This window comes from Haemaphysalis longicornis, unplaced genomic scaffold (assembly GCF_048455015.1).
Source record: "Haemaphysalis longicornis isolate Haplotype H1 unplaced genomic scaffold, Haemaphysalis longicornis Haplotype H1 scaffold_5, whole genome shotgun sequence".
Classification (NCBI taxonomy): Eukaryota; Metazoa; Arthropoda; class Arachnida; order Ixodida; family Ixodidae; genus Haemaphysalis; species Haemaphysalis longicornis.
The window spans coordinates 44,547,553-44,563,813 of NW_027526385.1; the positions used below are offsets into that span (position 1 = coordinate 44,547,553).

The 16,261-nt window shown below is 42.5% G+C and overlaps 2 long non-coding RNA genes across 2 annotated transcripts; both read left to right on the plus strand.

The window, feature by feature from the left end:
• Window positions 1-380: 380 nt before the first annotated feature.
• On the plus strand, window positions 381-8,242 carry LOC144139201 (uncharacterized). Its single transcript, XR_013316095.1, has 3 exons — window positions 381-456; window positions 1,440-1,469; window positions 8,205-8,242. It is a non-coding gene; the product is annotated as an uncharacterized LOC144139201 (long non-coding RNA).
• Window positions 8,243-11,502: 3,260 nt separating this feature from the next.
• Window positions 11,503-16,261, plus strand: LOC144139202 (uncharacterized). The gene is made up of 4 exons (XR_013316096.1): window positions 11,503-11,538; window positions 12,086-12,115; window positions 15,523-15,558; window positions 16,086-16,261. It is a non-coding gene; the product is annotated as an uncharacterized LOC144139202 (long non-coding RNA).

Here is a 16,261-nt window from a genome sequence, read left to right on the forward strand (position 1 = left end):
GAAGAATCCCTCTTGAAGTAGGCAACTAGGTCTTTTTGACGGTTTTCGGGACCAGTCACCGATATATTTAATCTAAAGGTAGGAGAGAAGGCCGACATAGAAAAATAAAGGCCGGTCACAGACATTGCAATGCATATACGGCTCATCATTGGATGCACGTTTGATTGATTGTAGGGTTTAACGCGCCGACGCAACGCAGGCGATGAGGCGCGCCGTAGTGGAGAGCTCCTGCTTAATCTTGACAGCCCGGGAAACTTTAATGTGCGCTGAAATGGGGTACACGGGAATTTTTGCTTTTCTCCTCTATCAGAAAAGCGGCCGCCGCGGCCGGGAATCGAACCCGCGTCCTTGTGCTCAGCAGCGCAACGCCTTAGCCACTGAGCCACCGCGGCGGGTGGATGTGCTTGAGTGGACGTGTTATCAATAGGCCCAAGTTCAAGATCAGTAGACAGCAAGGTAGATAATTGAGGTTTCTCGTAGATCTGCCATTGCGCCACTCGCGCAAGCCCTATTTACGTTCGCGTTGCCCTCCCAGTGTCCAAGTTCAATGCGTCTAGTTTTCTCCGGGTCCTCTGGGTGGAGATACATTCAACACAAGTTGGCGCTTTCTACTTTAAATTTTAATTCTCGTTTCTCGTCGTAATGGTAGGCCGCGTAAAGTTTGTACTTTAGCCCCGCTAGTCCTGTACCTTCACTGAGTGAAATGGTCTACGAATATTTTTTTGGTATTCCTTTACAGGCACCAGTCGTCACGAACGTGGCCACGTCCGTGGAGGTGAGGATTGGTATTAAAAATTACGCTGCGTTTGTGCGAATCTTCAAAATTAGGGGATAGGAATGAGAGATCACCTTTTAAGAACTGTTAAATGCACCGCATATATAGAATTTGTAGGACGAACTGCGAGTTAGGCGTGCTGGTATAGGTTTATAGGTTCATGATGGGTGCAGTGCAAACAAAACTCGGACAAGAAAGGACACAGGAGGGAGCGCTCCGTCCTGTGTTCTTTCTTGTCCGATTTTTGTTTCCACTGTACCCATCATGATAGAATTTGTAGCATGCCGGCTGACAGGATGTTGCGACTTTTGGAAAGGTTAAGGAAAAATTGAGCTATTGCGTAAGTAGCGCGGTTGCCGTGTGTATATCAGAATGATTTTCGACACATGTTTTTGTGGGTAAAATTTAGATTACTTTCATTGTGTCCCTGATTCCAAAATACGCTTGCCATCAGCTATGTCGCTTGCTTCCTGTTGCTTCTTCTGATTTCAGAAACTTCTGTGTTAACGTCGAGTAAAAAATCGAATATTGCGCTGAATGAACAGCGGATTTCTCAGAAGTTGTAAAACATGCATTCCAAACGATTTAGATGCGTTGTTTTATTCGCCTGAAAGTGCCAATCCCGCCAAGGTTTTTAACCGCATTCTTCTGTATTCCTTCACAGGTCAACATGAGCAAGAACGCACATATCCTGGTAAATATTACAGTCTCCTTGTAATTGCACTTCACTACTGGGAACTAGTTTAGACCTGTCAACTGCCTAATTCTTTGCACATATAGAACACTAGTAATCCTTTCAGAGGGTTTTCTTGTGAAGCGTTAAGGACAAGTATTCGAAACTGTGAGTGTTTGTTGCTAAATGTAGTTTTATACTGCTCTGTGGACGCTTGTGGCAATCTATACACAAATGTGTGTTTTTTTTTTAAAAGGGTAACTCTACGCAGCAACGGCGAAAAGCGACGCGAAAAACGTAACTCAATGGTTACAGCAAAGACATGGTGCGCGCGACAGCGACAAGCGGAAGAAAAAATGATAGACTACCGCCCCCGGTGAGTTGCCCTGACATTTTTTGGTAGTCGCTGTCCTCCGCACTAGTTGTTTGCTGTACACGTTGAATTGGGTTTTTGGAGTCACTCGTCACTGCTGCTGCATGTTGTTACACCTTAAAGATGACTATGCTAAACGGAGTTCCTGAGGGATATATCGAATTTACCCGAGTGACGGTTAATTTCGATTTGTGCTCCATTCGGCTGTTAATTTACACGGTTTACTTTTACTCACAGTAGCAGAGGCTAGAGACTCACTGTAATTTTAAAGCTGACAATAAGTAGAAAGACTACTAATCTTTGCTGGCAGGCCAATAATTTACGTTATGTCAGTCCTCTCAATTTTGCAGTTACCATAATTATGTTTGTTATTTATTTTGGCTTTGTAGGGGCATGGTTTATAGCGATATACGAGCCGGCAATGCCTAAACGTCTCTTGGTAGGTTTGTTGCTGTATCGTTATTGACGCCATAATAAGACCAGTTGATGTGGACGGTTGAATAGTAGCAACGCGTATTTCCCGAAATCCCGGCCCCTGAATGGGTGAAAAATTCAAACGAACCATGTTACAACGGGCACTTTAATATTTAATGACATCTAAATGACCGTTAAACGAACCTTTAAATGCCCGTTTAGTACAAACGACATTGTTACGGCAGGCTCGGGTTGTCAGCAGTATTTTTGGGTCTCTAAAAAGTAACATAATCTAGCGTTTCGCCCAACGAAATTACGCGCACCACCCTTCCATAGCTCTATCGTTTACGATATGACGATTCCGTCAACGTTCTCAACATGACGTTCTGTATCAAGCAAAAAACTTGGTGAAATTTTACACGCAACGAGAAATATTTCAGTGAAGTTAATTTCGCTGTAACATAACATTGTTTCTCTCTACAATTGAGTTTTTCTTGGAGTTTTGTGCCTCCTGCAACATTCAAAATACCCTAACAGATATGCACAAATGAAACTATCTATACATATCCGGGGTTTAATCAAATCAAATCAAATCAAAGTTTATTAGCTACATGATAGTGAACAAATACATTGGAGTGGTACAGAAAGAGGTCCCGAAGTGAAGCACTGCCGAGGGGACCTCTTATTATTGAATGTATGAAAAGTGATTAATATTAGCGGTTTAGCCATTATTGCAGGCGTACAATTTACAAACAAATGTTCCAAATCGGTAGACATACATCCAAACAATTATAGCTTATACACTATTACGAACCAGCGTTTAATTTATTGTTAAGGTGATCAGCAAACAAAATAAAAGAAAAAAAAGAAAGGAAGAAAATATAGAAAGGAAGAAATACAAAAGAAAAGTAAAGGGAAAAAAAAGGAAAAGGATAAAGAACGTTTGGGGCAATAATGAATACTTTATAGCACACAAATACCAATGTGAAAAACACATGACTATACAAACTACCAATGCTCAATTACTTCATCAACAAAATGACCACAATAACAAAAACGAGCGCAAAAAACATTTTAAGCAGAAATAATATAACGACATTTACTTAAAGCAAAAGAAAGGTAACTACAGTAAACGGGAAATAACTGAAAAAAAAATTCCAGGTAGTTTTCAGCAGTTATTTCCACAATACGAACGAAGTAGACGCCTAAAAGTAGGAAATGATGCGGTTGATTTGATTGATACAGGTAGTTCATTCCAAAATTTGATCGCACTGAATTCGACAGTTAGTTTTCCATAGTTGGTGCATATTTTGGGGAGCAACAAGTTGTTTTGAAGCGCAAAACGTGTTTTGTTGGGGTTCGAGAGGGACGCCCTGCCTAGAATATATATGAAACTGGGGTTGTTTATAACATGATGGGCCGTAATTCCTAGATTGTATTTTAAAAGACTGAGTAATGGTAGAAAATTAAGTTGTTTATAAAGTGGGGTGACGTGAGCGTTATAGGGGCTGTGCGTAATGATACGTACAGCCTGATTTTGAACGTGTTGCAATGGGGCGAGATGAGAACTGTATGTAAGTCCCCATGAAGTTATGCAGTAGTTTATATGACTATAGATAAAAGCATAGTACAGAGTAATTAAAGTAGAAGCACCAAAGTATGAACGGGCCTTAAGAAGTATTCTAATACCATACGCAGTCTTTTTCGCTAATGAATTAATGTGAATATCGAATTTTAGAAAGCTGTCCAGTACAACACCCAGAAAAGTGCAATGACTACTGGGAAAAATGGCGTGAGAAGAAATGTAAATCGGTAGAATAGTACTTGTTTCCCTCGGCTTTGAGCTAAAGATCATAAACTTGGTTTTAGAGGGATTAATTGCTAAGTGGTTATCATTACACCATGCTACAATTTGCTTCACGTCATAATTTAATTGTTCCGTTAGCAAGTTGATTTGCTTATTCGCGGTGAAGACAGTAGTATCATCAGCGTACAAAATGCAATAAGTTGCTGGACTAAGACAGGTTGGAAGGTCATTAATATAAACTAAAAATAAAAGAGGTCCAAGAATTGAGCCTTGAGGGACACCGATGTTAATAGTTTTGCTAGTAGAATTTACTCCTGATATACTTACGGTCTGTTCTCGATCCTTTAAATAACTTTGGATTGTCTTCAAAGCTGGGCCTACTATTCCATATGAATTAAGTTTACTAAATAAGATATCATGGTTAATAGAGTCAAAAGCTTTAGTAAAATCAATAAATACCGAGCCCACATATTTACCTTCGTCAATTTCTTTTTTAATTTGATCTACTAGAGTGATTAGAGCTAAGTTAGTAGAGTAACCGTGACGAAAACCAAACTGTCTTGGAGTGAGTAAATTAAATTTTAGAAAATATTTATATAGGCGTTGTTCAATTAGTTTTTCTACCACCTTAATGAAAAAGGGCAAGATTGAAATTGGACGGTAGTTTGCTAATTTCCTCCTATCACCCTTCTTGAACACAGGTGTTATCTTACTACTTTTTAGCTCCTGAGGAAAATTCCCTGACCGAAAGATTAGGTTAACAATAAAAGAAAACACTTCAGATATTATTGCGGCGTTTTCTTTAATACAGTTTGCATGAATGTTATCTTTACCGGGACTAGCATTTTTTAGATTAAGAATAGTCTGCCGCACTTCACCAGGATTTGTTGGGAAAAGAAAAAAAGACTGTGACACGTGCCGCGGGTTATTTAAGCGCTGCGCGGTTGGTACAGGGGGTGGCCGAGAGAAGTATGAACTGAAAGCATTCGCTATGTCGACTGGGTCAGAGAAGACTTTGCCATTATCATGTACTTCTGTAATGCTATCGTTATTGGTGTTTTTGTTAAGAAAAGAATTCATCACCCCCCACTGCTTAGCAGAATTGTTACCGGCTAGAATTATCTGTTGTTCGAAGTAGTTTCTTTTTGCTTTACGCAGTAAAAGAGAAAGCGTGTTAGAGTACCTTTTGTAACGCTCTTTCAATGAAGTATTATAAGGCTGTCTTTTGGTTTTTCGGTAGAGGTTATCCTTTTTCCTTAAACTTTTAAGTATGCTTTGCGTTATCCAAGGGCACTGGGGTGAGGCGTATTTTTTTTTACAGGATACCGTCGTCGTTGAGGCTGATATGCATTTGCCTATTATTGAAGAAAATTTGGTGTAAGAAATTTGAGCATCTTCACATGAGTAAACCGAGGACCAATCTGCGTTAGCAATTTGTTCAGAAAAGCGAACCTTGTCGAACAGAGATTTCATGGATGGCGTATGTTTTTTAGGTAGGAGACAGTGGAAACGAAGAGCAATAGGATAGTGGTCGGTGATGTCGGTACGTAGGATAAATGCGTCCGGCGGGGACAAGAGATTACTAAACGCGTGATCGATAAGAGTTCCTGGACCATCGGGTGGGCAACGGGTAGGTAAGTCAATAAGCGATTCAAATCCATAACCGTTAAAACAATTTAGATAATCATGTTGGCTTGAGGAATTGGTATCGAGAATGTTGACATTGATGTCTCCCATTACAACCATATTTTTGTTCTCAGATGTAGCGGTATGTAATAGATTATTCAGTTCGCTGCAGAAATTAGGCAATGAGGAGCTAGGTGACCGATAAATATAACCAAATATGGTGTTTCTGCTGTCACTGCCAAAACTAGACTTATCAATTTCAATCCAGACTGATTCACAGTCAGCTACATTGAGGGAAAGGTCGTGTCGACGTCTGTACCTGATTTCTGAGAAAATGAAAATAGCGGAACCACCGTAACTTGAGGTTGCACGGTGACAATATTCTGCGCGGTATGATGGGAAGCAGTAAAGATTTTTGTCCGAGTCCTTAAGCCAACTTTCAGAGATGCAAATGATAGAAAAAGGGTCACTAGTTAACGACAAGACAGAGTGAAATTCATCATAATGCTTTCTGAGACTGCGTGCGTTAAAGTGTATAGCAGTATGATGATAAGAAAGCAGATACGGCAGTTCCTGTGTGCTGACGTACGACATAGTGGCACGTGGATGTAAATTTTCTATCACTGAGCGGTGAAGACGGCGAGATCCGTCTCGTTACGAATCCTGAAAACCTTGCTATCGGTTGTCTTACGCGCTTTGATTACGCAGTCATCAGTCCACAGGAACTGCCAGTTGTTTTCCCTTTTGAGCGAGAGTGATTTTGCGAACAGCCGTTTGTTTTCCTGGGTGAGGTGCTCGTTCACATACAGGGGTGATGCATCGTTTGCCGGAAAGCCAATGTTGGACGTCTGAAGTCGCGCTTTGCGGGCCTTAGAAACGAAGTCTGCTTTTTTTGCACGTGAGCAAAATCTAGCGATTATATGTTTTGCGTCTGAGGACGAGGGTACGCGATGAACGATGTCAATGTCGCTCTCATTGATGGGACACTCTATTTTGTTACCGATCTCTTGAATTATCGCGAGGCAACTTTCACCTTTAGTGCATGGAATGCCTTTCACTTCGATGTTGTTCTTGCGAGAGTACTGCTCGAGTTCCGACACTCGCCTTTCGAGCTCCTCATTCCGCACAGCCATAGCTTTGTTTGCAGCTCTGAGTTGATCACGTTCTTTTGTCAACGTTTCTACAGTTCCGTCCATAAACGTCAGACTGCGGCGAAATTCTTCGATTTCCTTTCTGAGCTCTTCGACTACTACAGGGCCAGTGTCAGCCATTAGGCTAGCTTTCACCTTACTTGTTACATCTTCTAAAACCTCGGCGATTTTCCCTTGGAATAGGCCTTCAAGCATGTCAAGACGTTTAGCAAGCTCAACGTTTGTAGGCATTGCAACCAACACGGATACAACAAACTATTGCAAACAAACAACTTCAATTGCAGCAGAATTGAAAATAAATGCATTCAGTTATATTTTTAAACTGATTTATAAACATTGTCGAGTTAGTGTATGAGCATCGTTTTTTATAGGCATCATTTATTTTTGTGGAAAAACAAAGGTAACAAGACTCACCAGTCTTACGCAAATGCTTTACGCCTATTCGGTGACGTCCCTGTGAGGACACACGGACGCAAAAGGACTAGCAAGGTTCTGCACGGGTATTTTTGACTAATCTTAGATAAACAAACGCACAGGCTGTGCATTACTGTGAACTGGGTCAAAGTGGAAACTTTGGGGACTTAGAGAACACGGAAACCGGCGTCAACCGTGACGTCGCTGCATTAGTTCATGAGGCGGCCACGGTGGTTGTCTGGTGTTGTCTTCTGACATAAATGAACTAAATACTGAAAATGTCCGCGAGAGCACCAGATAAATTTTATTCTTTTTTCAATACCCTTTTTCCAAAAATAATGTTTGACACATTCACTTGAGTGTCTCTACAAAGAGCTTCATTATATTGTTGCGCAGACAGAATCTGTGGAGCATACTGTATAGACCATTGTTGTTAGCCTAACGCCATTCTCAACATATTTAACGCTTCGATTTGAAAGTAGCTATCAGAACAATTTCTCGACCAAAGCAGGCAACGGTTTTTTGGACTGTTTCGGTCACCAGTCACCGAAGTGCCTAACGGAAGGAGAAAACGCCGACATAAAGAAAGGCCGGTCACAGAAATTGCAACGCTTGTATGCCTCATCATTCGATGTGCATTTCAACTGTTTGGGATTGTTATCTATAGGCACGGTTTTGCGATAAGTAGACCGTCAGGTAGAAAATCAGGGTTTGTCGAATATTTGCCGCTGTGCGACCCCCGCCGAACATGTCTACGTTGGCATTGCCCTCCATATGTCGACGTTCAATTCGTCTAGTTTTTTCGGCGTATTCTGGGTGGAAATCCAGTCAAGACAGTCGCCGTGTTGAATTTCACTCCTCTTGTAACGTTGTATTAGGAGGCCGCGTATAGTCCCGACTCCAGCTCCGCTGTTCATCTACCATAACTCAGCGAAATGCTATAGGAATATCTTTTTTGTGTTCTTTTACAGGCACCAGGCATCAAGAACACGGTCACGTTCATGGAGGTGAGAACTGTTATTAGAAATTACACTGTGTCTGTGCAAATGTTTAAAATTAGGAGATAGGAATAGGAAATAACTTTTATATACTGCGAAATGCACCACATGTATAGAATTCGTAGCGTGAAGCTGACAGGATGTTGCTGCTTGTAGACAGCTGCTATTTAGCTATTGGATAGGTAAAGTGGTCTGCGCGTGTATATCAGAATGATTTTCGATGCATATGTTTGCCCGTAGGATTTAGATTACGTCCATTGTGTCCCTGATTCCAAAATACGCTCAGCATCAGCTACGTAGCTTGCCTACTGTTGCTTCTTCTGAATTCAGAAAATTCTCGTTTAACGTCGACAATGCGGTCAAATAGTGCGGTAAATGAACAAGGGATATTGGAGAAGTTATAAAACATACAATCGAAGAGACTACAGATGCGTTGTTTTCTCACTTGAAAGTGCACATCACGCTAAGGAATTTAACAGTACTCTTATGTATTCCTTCACAGGTCAACATGACCAAGAGCGGAGATTTCCAGGTAAATGCAATAACCTGTATATAATACTATTTAACTTCTAGCAACTTGCCAGGACCTGTAAACCGCCTATTTCTTTGCCCATATACAGCACAGGTAGTACCTTCGGAGGGGTTTCCGTGAAGCGTTAAAGGAGCCATGAAGACAAATACAAGTTGGGTTTATTAGAAAGACTGCTTAGTCCCGATAACAATGATACCAATATCATCGCAATCTTCGAGAAAATAACGGAGAAAGAAAGCGTGTGAAGTAGTCGCGACCCCCTAGCCAATTTACCGCAACTTTTCTATCACGTCACGGAATCTTGTTTGTGCGATTGGCGGCCGCCTAACCGACCTGTCCCGACGACACATGACTGGACGTCTGTAATGGGGCCTCCAGTTCCATTTGACCGCATCACTTGAATGCTAACGTGCAGTTAACGCACTGAAAATTGTTTTATTGTTGGCCCGTATGACGTCATTCTTGCTCATAACACGTCACTGTGGCGCAAAATTTGAAAGTTTTAAAAGACTTCTTGCTTTTTTTCGTTAAAAAAACATATTTTATGGCTGTAATGGAGCTGAGTGAGATACTGAATCCCAGTTCTTTCAAATTTAACAAAGTTGTATTTTCTCTTCATTGCTCCTTTAAGGACAGTTATTCCGGACTGTCCCATGTTTGCTCCAAATCGTTTTCTGCTGTGGCGTGTACGCTCTCTGGCCATGTATATACAAATGTTTATTTGTTTAAAATGGTAACCCCATGTAGCGACGGCGACAAGCCAAGCAAAAAACGTAACTCAATGGGTGTACATAGGGAAATTGACAGCGACTAGCGAAAAAAAACAATTAAGGAAGCTCACACTAACGTGTCAGATGTTGAAGTTGGCGGAGCTGTATGCAACTTTCACGGCCATCACGATGGTTTAAGTCCGCGATTGCAGCCGATTTGCTTGTTCTTTGCTGCCGCAAGGGCCTTTCCTCTATCATTGATGCATGCTATACGTGTCAGCTTTGTTCGTTTTTGTGGAAGTGATAATAATTAGACATCACCTTGGAGGGGCGTACACTATGACGCATACGGCGAACGCTGGACCCTTTCTCGTTAATTCCGGGCAAGTGTTGGAACGATTGGAGTTCTTTTTTAACCAATCTTGGCCAACCTTTCTAAGTGGGTAAGAGCGGCTCCACAAATGTGAGCCGGGGACGCTTGGCGGTCACCGCGAGGCACGCACACGCGAGGGCTCGGCGTTTTCATGGTTTTTTAACTGCCCGGCGGTCGTTGAGAGGCACGCGGTCACCTTGCGGGTGCTCACGTGCGCTCGGCATTTTCTGAGTATTCAGCACTAAACTAGCGATTGTTGGTGTGTTGTTATAGCCGCCATAATAAGACCCTGCGATGTGGATGGTGAAATAGTAGCGGTGCGTATCTCGTAATATCCCTGATTCTTATTGGGCAGAAAATTTAAGCGAAGCCTACTAAAATTTACATTTTAATTTTACAGGACTATTAAAGCAACCTTTGAATGACCGCTTAGCATGTAAAAAACTTTACGGCTGTTCTCATGCTTGTACGCAGTACTTTTGCCTTTCTAAATAGTAACGTCACCTATCGTTTCGCCCAACGAAGGTACGTGAAGCGTCGTTGCTTAGGTCTATCCTTTGCGATATGGCTGTTGAAACTATCTATATATATCCGATTTTAAATCAGTGTGCATGAAGGTATAAATGCAGTGAGTTATATTTGTAAACTGGGGTATAAACATTGCCGAGTATCTGTATTACTTCGAAGAGCGCTAAATTAGCCATTGCCATGTTCTTATACAGCTGCATGTATTTTTGCGAAAACACAGAGGTAAAAACACTGGCTCGCCTCAACCAAATGCTTTTTGCCTGTTTGGTGACGTCCCTGTCAGGGCCCACAGATGCAGAAGGACTGGAACGATACGACAGGGGTACATTTCCATAATATGGGATGGAACAAAATCCGGCTGCAACTGCGATGTCCCTTCCTCAGTTCATAAGGTGGCCAGGGTGGTCGTGTGGCGTTCTCCTCTGGTTTTATAAAATAATTGAGATTGAAAACTTCCGCTGGACCACGGGATAAATGATTATTCTAGTTTAAATACCGAATGCTGCCATAAATAATCTTTGACACTGTCGCTTGTGCGCGATTATAAAGAGCTTTATCTTTTTTTGCGTACGGAAGCAATGGACAGATTCGTTGAGACCAACGCTGGTTACCTACTGCGAGTTTTGCTTCCAGACTAAGTTTCAGAACAATCCCTCGATCAAAGCGGGCAACTAGGCCTTTTTTGACTGCTTCGGTCGCCAGTAGCCGATGTACCTAACGGTAGGAGCAAACGCCGACATAAAGGAAGGCCGGTCATAGGAATTGCAACGCTTATGCGCCTCATCATTGGATGTGCATTTGGTTGGACGTGTTATCAATACGCCGAACTTCAGTAGCCTGCAAGGTAGATACTAAATGTTGCTAGTAGATTTGCCGTTGTGAAACCCGTGCGGACTCATTTACGTTCGCGTTGCGCTGCCTGTGTCCAAGTTCCATTCGTCTAGTTCCCTCCGTATCCTCTGGGCAAAAATACAGTCAGGACAAGTTGCCGTTTTCTAGTTCGAACTTCGCTTCTCTTTTCTCGTCGTAATGAGAGACCGCGTATGTTCCGTTCTCCAGCTCCGCTGGTCATTTATATTCACTGAGAGAAGTGGTTTATTAATACCTTTGTTTCGTATTACCTTACAGACGCCATGCATCAAGAACGCGGCAACCGTCATGGAGGTGAGGATTGGTATTAAAAATTACGCTGTATCTGTGCAAATGTTGAAAATTAGGAAATAGGAATCACTTTTTTAAAAACTGTGGAATACCCCGCATGTATAGAATTTGTACCGTGCCGGCTGACAGGATGTTTCTGCTTGTGGGTTGCTGCCGGAGAAATTTAGCTTTGGAGAGGTAGCGCGGTCGGCGTGTGTATACAAGCATAATCTTCGACACATATTTTTGATCGAAAAATTTAGATTACGTCCATTGTGTCCTTGATTCCAAAATATGCTTGCCCTCAGCTATGTAGCTTGCCTTGTGTTGCTTCATCTGAATTCAGAAACTTCTCTCTTAACATCGAGTAAGGGTTCTAAAATTGTGCTCAATGAACAGGGGAGAAGCTGTGAACGTCGAGTGAGCGCTCGGGTATTGCGTCCAATGAATAGGGGATTTCGCAGAAGTTGTAAAACATGCACTCCGAAAGACATCAGATGCGGTGTTTTCTTGCTTGAAAGTGCAAATCACGCGAAGACCTTTAACAGTACTCGTCTGTATTCCTTTACAGGTCAACATGACCATGAACACCGATTTCCCGGTAGGTGTGACTCATCAATACATTTCACGTCTGGGAACTTGCTAACATCTGTCAACCGCGTAATTATTTGTACGTACAGAGGCCAGGTAATCCCTTCATGAAGGGATTACCTGGCCTCTGTACGTACGCTTCACAGAAACCCCTCTGCAGAGGGGTTTCTGTGAAGCGTTAATGGGGAGTATTCGAAACTGTCAGTGTTTGCTCCTAAATCTAGTTTTCTGCTGCTCCGTCAATGCCCTGTGGCAATCTATACGCAAATGTTTTTTTTTGTTTAAAACCGTAACCCTATGCAGCGACGGCGACAAGCCACGCGAGAAAGTTAATAGCTCAATGGGTAAAGCAAACACATAGTGCGGGTGACAGCGACAAGCGAAAAGAAAAGAGCCTGCCGCCGATGCCTTCCCTAGCTGTCGCTCATAACGGTCGCTCGCTTGTGGGAAATGTCGGGCCAGCCAAAAACGAGTGACCGCGTCGGCCCCCCGCGGTCGGCGACCCCCGACGGGTTGCTGAAAATGGCTTTTCACTCGCCGCTGTCGTCCACACTACCTGTTTGCTGAACCCATTGAGTTGGGTTTTCGTGTCCCTCGTTGCTGTCTCTGCAAGTGGTTACGCCCTAAAGGAGCCATGAAGACAAAATACAAGTTTGTTTTATTCGAAAGATTGCGTGTTTTATAATGTCCCCAGTGTTTGTACGGATGCAAACGATGTTTTATTCACTGAGAAATTAATCAATTTACGTTAACATTTTGATTTTCCCGCTAAATCATGTGTTTTCGTGGTCTGCAATGACATCACAGGAAGCGACCGCTCTCCAGCCGGATGGAAAGCTTTGTTTACCGTTAGTGAACCTAGATGGCGCCACCATACCGTGGCAAGCCATTTTCTGCCTCTGGTTTGTTTTTGACCGTATTTGAACCTGGGCTGTTTTTGTTCAGGGAGAAAATAATCGTTTCATGAAACATAGTGCTCGCTCGACAAATATGTTCACGTAATACACCATTGCTCGCGTCAATCGGCAAGTGTCGTCTGAGACAACCCCAATGCCCCACAGTGCTGTGCAGCTAAACGAAGCATAGTTCGCGCAGTACCAACAGCAGTACGCATCGGTACTTCTATGTTTACGTGTGCTTTTGTAACTTCCACTGTCGGTCCCACCATTCTTACTACTTTAAAAATAATGTGCCCAGAATTGAAGCTCAAATAGCCCGTTGGGCGAGCTTATAAGCCGTGCCTAATTTACGTTTGGTTTTGCCGGCCTCCGCCAATCGCAGAGCTGGCTGGTATGACATCATAGGTCCTGTTGCGGGAAATGAGCTAGTGGGTCGCATGGCAATTCCCTTTTTTCCTAATTATATAGCTTATTTGAGCGCCGTTTACATTAAAAGTGGTGTCAGTATGATTCTAACGCGGCAATCTTTTGAATGAACCAAACTTGTGTTTTGTCTTCATGGATCCTTTAATGGTAAACTCTGCCCAATCAAGTTTCTGAGCGATATATCGAATATACACGCGAGTGTAGGTTAATTTGTTTTGTGCTCCATTGGGTGTTAATTTGCACGGTTTACACTTTTACTCAGTGTAGCAGATGTCTCAAGCCTGAGTCTAATTTTAAAAGTGACAATGAGTAAATGAGTAATAAAACTACTTACCCTTTGCGGACAGGCAGATAATTGATATATCAGTGCTCTCAATTTTACAGTAATCATAAATATGTCTGTTATCGACTTTGGCTTTTTTAAGGCACGGGTTCTAACGATATACACGCCGGCAATGTGTAAACATCGCCTTGTGGGCTCGTTCGTGTGTCGTTATAGCTGGAATAGTAAGACCACGTGATGTCGATGGTAAAATAGCAGCAACGCGTATCGCCCGAAATCTCTGCCTCTGAATAGGCGAAAACGTGAAACGAAGCATATTACAGTCGGCAATTCAATTTTAAATTATATAAATGACCATTAAGCCAACCTTTAAATGACTGCTAAGCGTGTAAAAGACGTTGTTACAGGAAGTTCCGGTTGTGTAAGGAGTTTTGTTTCATTCATAATAGTAATCTAAGCTATACGTTCCGCCCAACAAAATTACGTGCAGCGCCGTTGCTTAGGTCTATCGGTTACGGTATGCCTGTTCCGTGGGCGTTCTCACATGACTTTAGGAATTAAGCCCAAAACTTTATGAAATTTTAAACGCAACGAGAAATATTTCAGTAAATTTAATTTCACTGTAAGATGAGAATGTTTTTCTGTACAATATAGTTTTTCTTCGAGCTTTCTGCTTCCTGCAACATTCAAAATCCACTAATCATTATGTACAAATGAGACTATCTATATGTATCCGTGTTTTAGTCAGTGTGAATTAAGAAGAGTTATATTTGTAAACTGAGTTCTAAACATTGTCAACTATGTGTATCACCTTGACGACTGGAAAATTAGCCATCCCCATGTTTTGTACAGCTGTATGTATTTTAGCGAAAAACTAAGGTAATAACACTCGCCAACCTCACCCAAATACTTTTCACCTGTTTGATGACGCCCCTCTAAGGACATGTAGACACATAAAGACTGGAAAGGCGCGACATGGGTACATTTCCCTAATTTGCGACGGAATAACATCCGGCGGCAACTGTGGTGTCGCTTGATGGTCGCTTGATGGTTCATGGTGGTCGTGTGGCGTTCTCTTCTGGCTTTATAAATGAACTAAGGTTAGAGAGTTCCGCTAGAGCACCGGATAAATGATTATTCTAGTTGAAATACCGAATTCTGTCATAACTATTGTTTTACACATACACTTGAGTGTCTCTACAGAGAGCTTCATAGTTTCTTGCGGAGACGGAATAAACGGAAAAAACGGTTTAGACCAATGTTGTAACCCTAGTGTCAGTTTCAGCACTTCTAACGTTTTGCTTCCAGACTAGGCCTCGGAACAATGTATCGACCAATGCTGGCAACTAGGTCTTTTGGACTATTTTCATCAGTCAGTGATGTACCTAATGGTAGGAAAAAATGCCGCCATAAAAAGGAAGGGCAGCCACAGAAATTGCAGCGCTTACACGCTCCGCCGTTGGACGGGCATTTGAAGTGGACTAGTTATCGATAGGCCCCAGTTTAAAGATCAGTCGACTCTCAGGTAGACAATGAAGATTTCTCGAAGATTTGTAACTGTGCGACCCGGGCCGGCATTATTTACGTTCCCATTGCCCTCCCTGTGTCGAAGTTCCTCTCGTATTGTTTTCTCCGGATCCGCGGGGCGCACGTCCACCTGTTAAGGCGAGTCGCCGCTTTCTAGTTTTGACATGCGCTCCTCTTTTCACGTCTTAGTAAGAGGACGAGTACAGTCCATACTCCAGGTCTGCTGGCCATCTACTTTCACTGAGTGGAATGGTTCATGATTGTTTTTCTATTCTTTTATAGGCATCAGCCATCACGAACGTGGCCAAGTCCATAAAGGTGAGGGTTGATCTTAAAAAGTGCACTTCATCTGTCCAAATGATGAAAATTAGGATGCAGGAATGTGCTATATTGTGTTTAAAAAGTACTCTGGAATGCACCGCTTAGAATTTGTGGCGCGCCTGCTTACAGGATTTTGCTGCTTGTGGACAGCTGCAGGAGAAATTAGCTATTGCAGATTTTACGGATTCGGATTGTACATGTATCAGAATGATCTTCGCCACATATTTGTGCGCATAGACTTTAAATTACACCTGGTGTGTCCCTGATTCCAAAATAGGCTTGCCATAAGCTATGTAGCTTATGTAGCTAGGCTATGTAGCTATGTAGAAGGAGTTCCTCACCTTCACCGGCAGAACCAGGTGATGGCCTGAAACATGAATGGGTGATTGCAAATAGGGCTTCTAGTTCCATTTGAGCCCTGACGTGCCGTCAACGCACTGGGCCTCTTCGATACTGGAACTGCTACTGTTGTCTACGTCGCCGGATAATATAGTATTGGAATTTTTTCCCGTCTTTTTACACAGAATGGAACGAAGAAGCAGCTGTCTGGGGCACTCCTGGACATTGGCATCGCATGGTTCGCGGGGAAGCAGCAGGCGGGCACAAACATGGAAACTGGAATCGCGCGCTTTGAATGAAATGGCCAACCAATGGCTCAGCGATTTTGGCTGAAACACGAACATTTCTTGTTTGCTTTCAA